Source organism: Nicotiana sylvestris, chromosome 9 (assembly GCF_000393655.2).
Source record: "Nicotiana sylvestris chromosome 9, ASM39365v2, whole genome shotgun sequence".
NCBI lineage: Eukaryota > Viridiplantae > Streptophyta > Magnoliopsida > Solanales > Solanaceae > Nicotiana > Nicotiana sylvestris.
The window spans coordinates 178,811,033-178,823,965 of record NC_091065.1 but is presented as its reverse complement, the minus strand read 5'-3'; positions in this window follow the sequence as shown (position 1 = coordinate 178,823,965).

Below are 12,933 nucleotides of genomic sequence, written 5' to 3'. Positions count from 1 at the left end.
TCCCGAGTGATAGTTTAGGCGTCTACATCAAGAGTATGCCCTTTCGGGAGTCTTACAAATGCGACATGTAGCCCAAACTTCGGGATTGAGTTTTATTCCTGTAGTAAGGTTTTACAAATTTTCATACCTGTTGAGGTCTTACAGTTTTTTTAGGCCTGTTGAGGTCTTACAGTTTTTTGATGCAGTTGAGGTCTTACATTTTTTGTTGCTGCGTAAAATAGAACTGGCTAGACCGAGTCTGCCCACTCGGGGTCTTACGGCCTCGAGTTTTTCAGTGAATGGTGATTGACGACAGTCTCCGAGTCATTGAGTTTGCTTAGGCTCGAAGGCCGTTACTCATGACCTCAAAATTGCCTCGTTGGGGCTTTATGAGCATGGAGTTCCAACCCTGAGGTCGTGCGGGTGCCAAATTGTTAATGCTAAGTCTCCGAGTATTTCGGGACGTACTTGATTGGGGGGGATCCTTGCTGTGAGCATGCCGAATTTTTCTTTTTTGGACTACGAGACGCTGAAAGATATTCTTTGATTGTTTGGCGTAAATACATGTTGTTTCGTTGTCGTGAGCTCAGCCTGCACGGGCACAACTCTTTTGACCGTTTGGCCCGGTACATGATTTCTTATTGGAAATTAGTCCTTCGTTCCCCAACCCTTCCGAGCAGACGGCGCCTCCAAGGGGGGTTCCCTCTATCGTTCGGGGTTAATTGCAAAAGAAGTTGAGCATTTGCTGAGCTTCCCTTAGGCAGCTCGCGGACGTTGCCTCGTTAAAAACCTTGCCGGTAAAAACCCTTATTTTGGGACAAAAACTCGGTCGAAGGAAAAGAGTGCAACGAGTGCATTTTAGAACCTTAAGGTCTTCGGGCAGGATTAGCATTCTGACCGCTCCGATCGAGTGCCTGCATAAGGTTTAACACTAAATTCGAAACAAAAAAGGGAGATGGTCGTACCTTGGAGTGAGACATGCTGGCGATGCCTCGAGATTGATTCGCTACACTCGTGAGGGCTAATTTTTGTTTCAATTGCCCGAGGTGAAGATGCGGTATGTTTCTTTACTTTGTTTTGCCAAATTTGATCGAGGGTGAGGCCTGATTCGCGCTTTGGTTTATTTGGGGGTAGAAGTACGAATGTTGGTACCACATCATGTATTGCGAACATTTCCCTCGCCGCATGTTGTTCCCCGTAGACGGTTTTGATTATGTCCTTTGTTGGAAATTTTATCATCTGATGAAGGGTGGACGATACTGCTCTCATGCAGTGTATCCACGGCCGCCCGAATAAGGTGTTATACCTCATGTGTTCTTCGATGACATGGAATTTGTTGTCTTGGGTCGTGCCGGCCATGGTAACCGGAAGGATGATTTCTCCTTTCGTTGTTTCGCTTGCCATGTTTAATCTGTTGAGGACCCAAGTGGCGGGCACGATTTGGTTGAGCAATTCGAGCTACTCTATCACCCTCTACCTGACAATATTAGCCGAGCTACCTGGATCCACGAGTACACGTCTTATTTGAAAATATTTTACAAGGAAAGAGATTACCAGTGGATCATTGTGGCGTTGAGACAGGGTCTCGGTGTCCTCTTCGCTGAACGTGAGGGTGTCCTCGGGGATATATCCCCAAGTCCGCTTTTCTCTGGTGATGGATATTTTTGTTTTTCTTATTACGAGTTCCTGCGGGGCATCGGCGCCCCTCATGATCATGTGGATGATATGTTGCGGCTCGTTTGCCTCGTTCTTCTTGGTTGCCTCCCTTTCTAGGAACTAATTTTTGGCTTGATCGCTAAGGAATTCTCGGAAATGTCCTTTGTTAAGCAGCCGAGCTACCTCTTCTTGTAGCTGATGACAATCCTCAGTCTTGTGGCCGTGCGTATTGTGAAACTCGCATACTAAGTTGTAATTCCTTTGCGAAGGATCTGACTGTATAGGTTTGGGCCACTTGGCGTCTCTGACTTTATTGATGGCAAAAATGACGTCTGACACATCGACGCTGAAGTTGTATTCTAACAAATAGGGCGCACCCATTGGCACCACGTTTCGATCTAACCTGGCTCTGTTGATGAGCCCTTGAGGGTCCTATCCTCGATCCACTCTCCAATCATTACGAGGTAGGTTGTGTATTGGGGCGTTCCTTCAATCTTCGATGTATGGTTGATACCTTTATTTGTTTGGTTTTGGCTCTTTTGCCAGGAGCCTGCTTGGGTATACTGAGCCCGAAGGGGCTCCCAACTGGTCATCCTCAGCCCTGATCTTCGACTGGTACCGGTTGTGGACGTCTGACCAGGTCATAGTTGGATACTCAATCAGGTTCTATTTTAGCTATTTTGAAGCCACCGAGCTTTGTTCATTCAGACCTTGGGTGAAGGCCTGCACTGCCCAGTCGTCAGAGACTGGCGGTGGCTCCATTCGTTCCATCTTAAAGAAAGACACGAATTCTCGCAGTATCTCATTCTCTCTTTGCTTGATTTTGAAAACGTCAGACTTCCTCGTCGCTACTTTGATGGCGCCGGCATGTGCCTTTATGAAGGAGTCTGCTAGCATGGCGAATGAATCTATGGAATTAGGAGCCAAGTTGTGATACCACATCATGGCCCATTTCGAGAGTGTTTCCCCGAATTTTTTTCAGCAATACAGACTCGATCTCGTCATTCTTTATATTGTTGCCTTTTACCGCACAGGTGTAGGCAGTAATGTGTTCATTAGGGTCGGTGGTCCCGTTTTACTTAGGGAGTTCCGGCATTCCGAACTTCTTTGGAATGGGTTTCGGGGCCGCTTCCTCGAGGAACAGCCTTTGTATGAACTTCTTTGAATCCACCCCCTTGAGGACCGGGGGCACACATGGGATCTAGTCGACCCTAGAGTTGTAGGTCTCGACCTTCTTATTGTTGACTGCTATCATTATCTCGCCTGATTCGATCCTTTTGGTGAGATCCTCAAGAATTTTTACTATGGTAAGGTCGGCTACCGATCCGTTATTGCTCAATCTCTCGGGTACCTGTTTGGCTGGGGGAGCTGTTTCCGGCGCTGCTGTGCTGGGAGTCTCTGGATGGATTTGTAACTGAGAGATGGCCAACTGTTGTGCCTGCAACATTTCAAAAATAACATGAAGACTAACTTCCTATTCTTCCCGGGCTGGGGTTTTTTGGGCTTCCTGCTGGTCGTTATGCCGTATGCTCTTGTCGGTGTGTAAGGCTTCGTTGACCTGTTGTGCGTCCTGTGAATCCGCGTCCGCTAAAATCGGTCCAGGTGCGTTATCGGGATTCTGTGGTGGCGCACCAACAGTCGTAACAACCACACCGTTTTCCCCATGATTTTCGAGGTTATCGTTCTCAACTCTGTTTACCAAGCCAGACATTTTGACCTGTAATCAAAGGATCTTGGACAAGAAAAGGTGTGAAAGATAACTTGCATTTGTGTAATGGAACTAGCAAGAAAATAATCACTATTATTTTTATCCCCACGGAAGGCGTCAAACTATTTACCGTGAAAATGGTAACAACAATTAAATTTGTAAATGGGACTCTAAAAATACGTGATCTATTTTTATGCTAGTTGTTAGAGCAGTTGATGCTAGGCATATGAAGTATAACGATGAGATACAAGCTAAAACGGGGCAGTAATCAAACTGAAGGGCTTGCTACCCGGGCTTCGGACTGGTCGATGAAAAGCCTCGGGGCCGATATCTGGCTCAAGCTCGAGCTATCGGGGGTAACCGGGAAGGGTATAACAGTTAAGATGTAATTAAAAAAGGCTCTTTATGGCCAATACCAAGCAATAAATGAAGAACAAGTATGAAAGCAATAAATGGAAAGAGTAGCCTCGAGCAAGTGAGTTAGAGAGAAAAGAGAGAGAGAGAGATATATATTATTGATCTTGTGTAGAATGGTTGGAGTCACAATGACCCCTTACAAAGTGGCGTGGATTCCCTTTATATATGAGGGAGATCTGGTTATAGTACAACATATATTAATCATAAAAGCATGGAGATGGGACGGCTGGATGTGACGCCTCGATATAGGCTCTGGGTAGGCTGACTATGTCAGACTTAGCCGCGTGCCTTGAGAATTCCCTTTTTTGCTCTAGCCTCGATCTTTGTCTTATTTGAGTCGGGCCTTGACGAGCCGAGGTAGGGGACTCAGTTGCAACTCCACGTCCTCGAGATCTCGAGATATTCTTCCGAAGTGACTTGATAGCAAGAAATTAGGCCCTCTGATTTCGCCACATACAAAGTCGTCACAACCCAACTGGCTTCGGCTGAGACTCAACTCTTGGGCAATTAAGCAAAGGGTCTGGCCCAGGCCAAGAAAATCGAGGAGTTGGAGGTAGAGCTATCTAGAGCCCATATCGAAGCTGTACAGGCTAAGGCTGAAGCTGAAAAGACGAAGGCTGCGGCTGATAAATCCATTGTCATATACTTAAGGGATGCCACAACCGTTCAAGCTGAGTTGAGGGAGGCCTCCGACTGGGAAAAACGAAGTAATGATTTGGCCAAGTGCTAGGTCCGGAGGGAGACTCTCGAAGAAATCCATGCCTGAGGGTTTGACCTTGCCGAGGAGATAGCCGAGGCAAAGGCATGAGAAACCGATGTCAGGTTTCTTGTCTCTTCCAATTATGAGGATGTAGTGAGTGGCTCTGGGGACGGGGAAAGTGAAGAAGATGTTCCCGAGGGAGGGGAGGCTCCCTAAGATAGAGCTGCCGAAGATGCAGCTCCTGAGGATGGCGCTCCCGGGGATATGACACCGAAAATATATTAGGTTATCTTTTTCTTTTCTGTGCAAGGGCCCCTTGCGGGCGTTGTAAATATTTTTTGTAAAACTTCCCTTATGAATATAAAGTATCTTTTTATTCTATCCTCGTCTTGTGTTGAATTTTGTTTTGTTCTCATTTGTGGAAGATTTCGATAATTCCAATAATCAGCTCGAGTATCGATTCGAACTCAGAATGTAATAAACCCTTAGGTTTTTATTGCTCAATATAATACCCCTTAAGGTTTTAGATAATCCTCGAGCTAAGCTTAAATCAATTTTATGCGAGCTCGGTACAATGGGACTCTTGGGTCCGAGTTGAGTGAGAATAGAGTCTCAGACTCTTATATGCTTTTGGCCCTTAAGCTCTTTTAAGCTGGCCCTTAGGCTCTTTAAAATTGGCCCTTAGGCTCTTTAAGTTTGGCCGTTTTGGCCTCTATAATGGCTATATATTTTTCCCTCATTTCGTCTAAAAGACTTAGCGAAAATTTAGTTATGCCTTAGTATGTGTTTTTTGTACCCGTTAGGTTTTTCGAAGGTTTGACGTATCAGAACCTTATTAGTAATTTGTTTGTGTAAACATAATCAAATACTTTTTAAGGCTTTTCCGAAGGCTGATGTTATCGAAGCCCTTGGTTTATTCGAAGGCTGATTTATCGAAGCCCTTAGATTTTTTTTAGGGGGGGGGGCTGAATTTATCGAAGCCCTTTATATTTTGCTTTTGCCGAGGGCATCCTGATTTAACCGGGTTTTCAATGTTTGAAGGCCTTTAATTTATAGCGGAGGTCGGACGTCTCCGAGCCACATTAATTTGGTCGTAGCCTTTATATGACCGTAGTCTTTAGTATGGTCGTAGACTTCAGATTTCTCACTTGGACTTATTTCCCGATAACTTTTTGAACTTGTTTGAAAAGTTAGTCCCCGAGTATATTGGCCTTGGCCTTTGTTTTAAGGGGTGCCTCTTTGAGGTCTAATGAGTCCGAGTTTTCGATGACTCGGATATACTGACTGTCGATGACAGTTCCCAAGTGTTCAGGGGTGCTTTTATGCTTTGGCTCTTGAGCCATATCCCGTAGGATTATAAGTGTAGAGCTCGTATAATAGTAGACTTCTTTGAGACACAAAGTGTTTTTGGTATTAATAGAATGCTTCTTCAAATGATTGATACATGCGTACATGCTTTGCCGTCGGGGCTCGACTGTTCTATACGGACACAGTTCATCTGACCGTATGGACCATTACAAAGTTTTCCTATCGAGGCCCTCTTAGGCGTGAAATATTTTCCTTGAAAATATAACCTCCGAGGGTGATGCCTCCAGTATTCGAGGTTGATTAAAAAGAAGCCTTGGATACTATTGAGTTCTCCTTAGGTAGCACATAGTTGTTGCCTCGTTAAAAACCTTGACGATAAAACCCATTAGGGACAAAATCCGATCTAAGGGAAAAAAAGTGCAACGCATGCTTTAAAACCTAAGGCCTTCGTATAAAAAGGGTGTCTTCGAGATCGCGTGCCTTCGATAGCTTCAACCAAAAATTTGTAACAAGTTAGTTTTAAACTCAAATGTACAAAAAAATAATGTCATACCTTAGCAGTAGTATCGTTTGAGCAATGATATGTTCCAATTGTTTGGCAGTTGTTCACCTTCCATCGTGCTAAGTTTCTAAGACCCTTTACCGACGACTCCGAGGACTCGGTACGGTCCTTCCCAATTCAGCCCTAGTTTCCCTTCATTTGGGTCTCGAGTGTTGAGGGTGAACTTTCGTAGAACTAAGTCCCCGATTCCAAATGTCGAAGGTTGGTTCTTCTATTGTAGTATCTTTCGATCCTTTGCTTTTGCGAGGCCATCCAAACAAGCGTGCTTCTCTCTTTTCATCTAATAACTCGAGGCTAGAATTCATGGCCTTGTGGTTTGACTCCTCCGATGCATGCCGAAATCTGGCGCTGGGTTCCCCGACCTCGACGGGCATTAGGGCCTCAGAACCATATACTAGAGAAAACAGGGTGAGACTCGTTATAGACTTTGATGTTGTCCGATATGCCTAAAGGACCTCGGGTAAAACTTCTCTCCATTTTCCCTTTGCATCGTCTAACCTTTTTTTAGGTTTTGAATGATAGTTTTGTTTGTTTACTTGGCTTGTTCGTTTCCAGTCGGATGGTACGGTGTTGATAAAATCCTCTTTATCTTATGTGCTTCGAAGAACTCTGTTACCTTGTTGCCAATGAATTGCTTTCCATTGTCACATACAATCTCGGCATGTATCTCGAATCGACATATGATGTGGTCCCAGATAAAGTCAATAACTTCCTTTTATCAAACCTTCTCGAAGGCCTGTGCTTCCACCCACTTAGAAAAATAATTAGTCATAAATAAAATGAACTTAGCTTTACCTGGGGCCATTGGTAAGGGTCCAACTATGTCCATTCCCCATTTCATGAAAGTCCATGGGGATAAGACTGAATGGAGTTGTTCTCTGGGTTGATGGATCATCGGTGCAAATCGGTGACACTTATCACATTTTCTAACAAATTCCTTAGTATCGTTTTCCATTCTATCCCAGTAGTAACTTGCTTTGATAATTTTGCGGACCAAAGACTCAGCACCGAAATGGTTCCCATAAGTGCCTTCATGGATTTCTCGTAAAACATAATCGGTATCCCCTGTCCCGAAGCATACCGCCAATGGTCCATCGAATGTTCTTCGGTAAAATGTTCCATCTTCATCTAATGCAAACCTAGCATCCTTGGCTTGTATGGCCCTCGATTCTTTGTGGCCCGATGGGAGTTTTCCATTCTTCAAATAGTTGATATACTTATTTCTCCAGTCCCACGTTAAACTTGTTGAATTTATCTCTACATGACCCTCTTCAACCACAGACTTTGATAGTTGGATGATAGTCCCCGAGATGATGTCATCTTCTTCGACCGAAGATCCCAAATTAGCAAGTACATCAGCCTCGCTATTTTGTTCTCGAGGTACGTATCTAGAGCCCAGTCCTTGAAGCGGTGCAAAGTTACCTGTAACTTATCCAAGTACTGTTGCATTCTATCCTCTCGAACCTCGAAACTATTGTTTACCTGATTTACCACTAATAGAGAATCACACTTGGCCTCTGTTTGGGTCATCACCTATTTTAAAAATAAATTTTGCGTTCCGAGGCCTTAAAAACCTCTTTTTGTCTCACCTCGATTTGCGTGCATAGTCTGGGCACGTACCCGAAAAGCCAATATGTGAAAATATATGAAAAATGATGAATTTTGACTTTAAAATGAATTTAAGTTAACTTCGGTCAACATTTTGGGTAAACGGACCCGGACCCGTGATTTGACGGTCCCGGAGGGTCTGTAGGAAAATATGAGACTTGGGCGTATGTCCGGAATTGAATTCTGAGGTCCCGAGCCCGAGAAATGAATTTTTAAAGAAAATTATTTTCTGGAATATTTATGAGTTTTTGAAAATGAAATGTGTTTAAAATTTAATGGTATCGGGCCCATATTTTGGTTCCGGAGCCCCGATACAGATCTTATATACTCCCTCTGTTCCAGTTTAAGTGAACCTATTTCCTTTTTGGTCTGTTCCAAAAAAATTAACCCTTTCTAAATTTTGTAACAATTTAGCTTAAAGTTACAACTCTACCCTTAATGAGAAGCTTTTATAACCACACAAATACTCTAGGTCCCATTTGGACTTGTTTAGGACCACAAATTCCAAAAATCTTTATTTTTTTCTTAAACTCCATGCCCAGTCAAACAGGTTCACATAAATTGGAACGAAGGGAGTATGATTTAAGTCGATTCTGTGAAATTTGGTAAGAAACGGACTTGAAATGACGTGTAATAGACCTTATCTAAGAAAATTGGAAAATTTGAAGTTCTTAAATAATTTCATGATTTTGATGCTAAATTCATAGTTGTTGATGTTATTTTGGTGATTTGAATGCACGTGCAAGTACGTATAATGGTGTGCATGTTTGGTTAGGAGCCCCCAGGGCTCGGGTGAGTTTTGGATAGGCCACAGAGTGGAATTTGGACTTAGAGTATTGCAGATTTGAATTGGGGTGTTGTAGGCCTGCAGGCTTCTCATTTGCGAAGCCTGGCTCACAAATGCGAGTTCGCAAATGCGAGGGCTGAGTCGCAAATGCGAAATAGCCCAGGCTAGCCCTTCATCGCAAATGCGATATTACCTATCTTGGACTGTAGTCGCAAATGCGATAGGATGTTCGCAAAAGAGACTTCGCAAATGCGAGCTTAGCAGAGTCTAGTTCGTAATTGCGAACCCTGGTCGCAATTGCGATACCTGCAACCTATAAATTCACACTTAGACACATTTTCAACCATTTTTCATATCTTCTCAAAATATAAACTCTCTTGGGCGATTTTCCAAAGAATATTTCTTCTCCAAATCAATTGTAAGTCATTTCTAACTAGTTTTCTTCAATCCTTAGCATCGTTTCACATGATTTCAACTCAAAATCAATGGTTTTCATGGAGGAAATTGGGTGTTTTGGGTAGAACCTACGTTTTTCAAATTTTGGGGATTTGGACCTCGATTTGAGGTCCGATTTCAAAACAAATTATATATTTGGGTTCGTGAGGGAATGTGTAATCGGGTTTTGGTTCGAACCTCGGGTTTTGACCATGTAGGCCCGGGGGTGATTTTTGACTTTTTGGGTAAAACTTTGGAAAACTGATTTTCATGCATTAGAATTGATTCATTTAGCATTTATTAATGTAATTAAATAATTTGTGGCTAGATATAAGTGAATTGATGGTTGAATCAAGGGGTAAAGCGATAGTTGAGACTTGACTTGTGTTCGTGGCATCGAGGGAAGTGTTTGGTCTAACTTTAGTTTGAGGGATTAAGAGTCGTGTCATATTTTTATATGTTAATTGTGGAGTACAACGTATAGGCATGGTGACGAGTATCTATACGTCGGTGTCAAGCATGCCTGTGAGTCTTGTATTGTAATTGTCATGACTCCGTTGTGGTTTATTGTGCTTCATATGAGGATTATCATTATTGTTTCCTTGCCGAGATGTTGTTGTGGTATTATTGTTCCCTTACCGGGATGTTATTGTCATATTATTTTTTCCCTTGCTGGGATGTTTGTTGTGATATTAATGTTCCCTTGTCGGGATGTTGTTACATTGCTATTGTTCCCTTGCCGTGATTCTTTTATGATTGGTGTTGATAAATAAAATGGGAGCGGGTTGCACGCCTGCAACGGTAATATATGAAATAGGAGCGGGTTGCATGCCTGCAACAGTAATATATAAAATGGGAGTGGGTTGCACACCTGCAACGGTAATATATGAAATGGGAATGGGTTGCACGCCTGCAATGGTAATTTATGAAATAGGAGCGGGTTACACGCCTACAACGGTAATATATGAAATGGGAGCGGGTTGCACGCCTGCAACGACAATATATAAAATGGGAGCGGGTTGCATGCCTGCAACAGTATCAAATGAAATGGGATCGGGTTGCACGCTTGCAACGGTATTATATGTGTACTTGTTTCTTATCTCCTTATCTTCTGCTGGTATTTGATTTGTGGCGTCCTTACATTTCTCTACTATTATTCTGTTGTTACTTGGTACTCCCCACAACATGTTTCCCCTGCCCAACTTTAGTTGTAATTATCTACTTTTATTTTCGCTGTATGTGATTTAACTGCACAGGTTTATTTGGTAGTCTGGTCCTATCCTCGTCACTACTTCGCCAATGTTAGACTAGGCACTTACCAGCACATGGGGTCGGTTGTGCTGATACTACACTCTGCACTATGTGTAGATCTTGGAGCGACAGCTTTTGGACCATAGCTTTGGGTGGCTGCCTTTAGTCCAGTTAGAGATCCCGAGGTAGTCCTGCAGGCGTCCACAAGCCCCGACATTCTCTTCTATCTTTATATCCTGTTTTCATTTACTTCAGAGATAGATTGTATCTTATCTTTCAGACTTCGTTTATAGTAATCTTAGACCGTGTGTGTAGCTATGACACCAGTTCTGGGTAGTCTTTGTTCAAACAATTGTATTTGGATATACTCAAATAGTTTTATTGTTTTTCATCCGCTTGTTATAAATTCCGCTGTCTATAAGTTATTACTTCATAATTGTTAAAGGATTAAAAATGGGAAAAAGGTAATTTGTTCAAAAAGTCGGCTTGCCTAGCTTTCATTAGTAGGTTCCATCATGACTCCCGAGGGTGGGAAATCCGAGTCGCGACAAGTTGGTATAAGAGCTCTAGGTTACATGGGTCTCACAGTTCACAGACAAGCTTAGTAGAGTCTGAGGGATCGGTACGGAGACGTCTGTATTTATCTCCCAGAGGCTATAGAGTTAGGAAAAACTTCACATCTATTCTTTCCTATCGTACAGGTTCATTTCTCAATGCTAATTGAATTTCTACTATGTTCTTTCGTAGATGCCGAGAACACATGCTTCTTTATCCGCTAATCAGTAGCCCGAGCCTCCAACAACAGCTCCCACGAGGGGCAGAGGGAGAGGACGAGGCCGTGCTAGAGGCCGATGTAGGGGCAGAGCTCAGCCCGAAGTAGCGGCACCAGTGGCGGAGCCTCAGGTTGAGTTTGACGAGGAGGCTCCGGCCCAAACAACTCCAGTGGGCCCAACTCAGGTCCCAGAGGGGTTCATTGCTACCCAGTACTTCAGGATACTCTGGTCCATCTAGTGGGCCTCATGGAGAGCGTCACCCAGGCAAGCTTGCTTCCTGTAGCACCAGCCGTCTCTCAGGCTGGAGGATGAGCCCAGACTCCTGGTACTCGCACTCCGTAGTAGGTGGCTCCCCAGTTTTAGACTCCACCAGTTCTGCTAATTGTAGTAGTTCAGCCGGGTGTGATAGATCAGACCGGTGATGGAGCAGCTATATATGCCGATGCTTTGTGGATATTGGACCGGTTCACCAAGATCTTCACTACTACTTTTAGCAGTGCATCTTCTGAGGATCCCCAGGATTATCTAGACAACTGTCATGAGATTCTCAGGAACATGGGGATTGTGGAGACCAATGGGGTCGATTTTGCTACTTTTCACTTGTCTAGATCCGCCAAGACTTGGTGGAGAGATTATTGTTTAGCTAGACCAGCCAGATCACCAGCTTTGACTTGGGAGCAGTTTACTCAGCTATTTCTGGAGAAGTTTCTCCCCATCACTCAGAGAAAGATCTATCGGAGGCAGTTTGAGCGTCTCCAATAGGGTTCTATGACTGTTACTCAATACGAGACCAGATTCATCAACTTGGCCCGTCATGCTCTTATCATACTTCCTACCGAGAGAGAGAGAGGGTGAGGAGGTTCATTGAGGGACTTATCCAGCCTATTCGACTTCAGATGGCCAAGGAGACGAGGAGTAAGATTTCTTTTCAGGAGGCGGCCAATGTGGACAGTAGAGTTGAGATGGTTCTATCGCAGGGAGGTGGTCAGGGGTCTGACAAGAGGCCTCATCATTTAGGCCGATTTAGTGGTACCTCGTCTGGAGGCAGGGATTCATATGGTAGAGGCCATCCTCCTAAGACTTTTCAGTCAGCACTTCAGGTTTCTCACGGTGCTTCAGGTGGTCGTGGTTCCTATATGCAGTATTTTGATCAGTAGTCCTACAGTGCACCACCAGCTCCTATTAGTGCACCGTCGCTTCAGAGTTTTCAGGGTCGTCAGCCCCAGCAGCCGAGGGCTTGTTTTACTCGTGGTGATACGAGGCACATTGCTAGATATTGCCTCGAGCATCGAGCAACTCTCAATATCAGGGTTCCCGTGCTATGGTTTAGGCACCAAGTGTTCCACAGCCCACCCAGTCAGCTAGAGGTGGAGGTAAAGGTACTAGATGTGGAGGTAGAGGTATTAGAGGTGGAGCTCAGGCAGCTAGAGGTAGAGGCCAGCCAACAGCAGGCCATCCCAGGGATGTAGTTAAGGGCTGTGAGGCCCAACCCCTATGTTATGCTCTTCTAGCCAGGCCCGAGGCTGAGGCTTCCGATGCAGTTATCACATGTATTGTTCTGGTTTGTAGTAGAGATGCTTCAGTTTTATTTGATCCAGGATCTACATACTCCTATGTATCATCTTATTTTGCGCCGTATCTGGTCATGCCTAGTGATTCTTTGAATGCTCCTGTATATGTGTCTACACCGGTGGGTGATTCTATTGTGGTAGATTGAGTCCATCGTTCGTGTATAGTTGTGATTGGGGG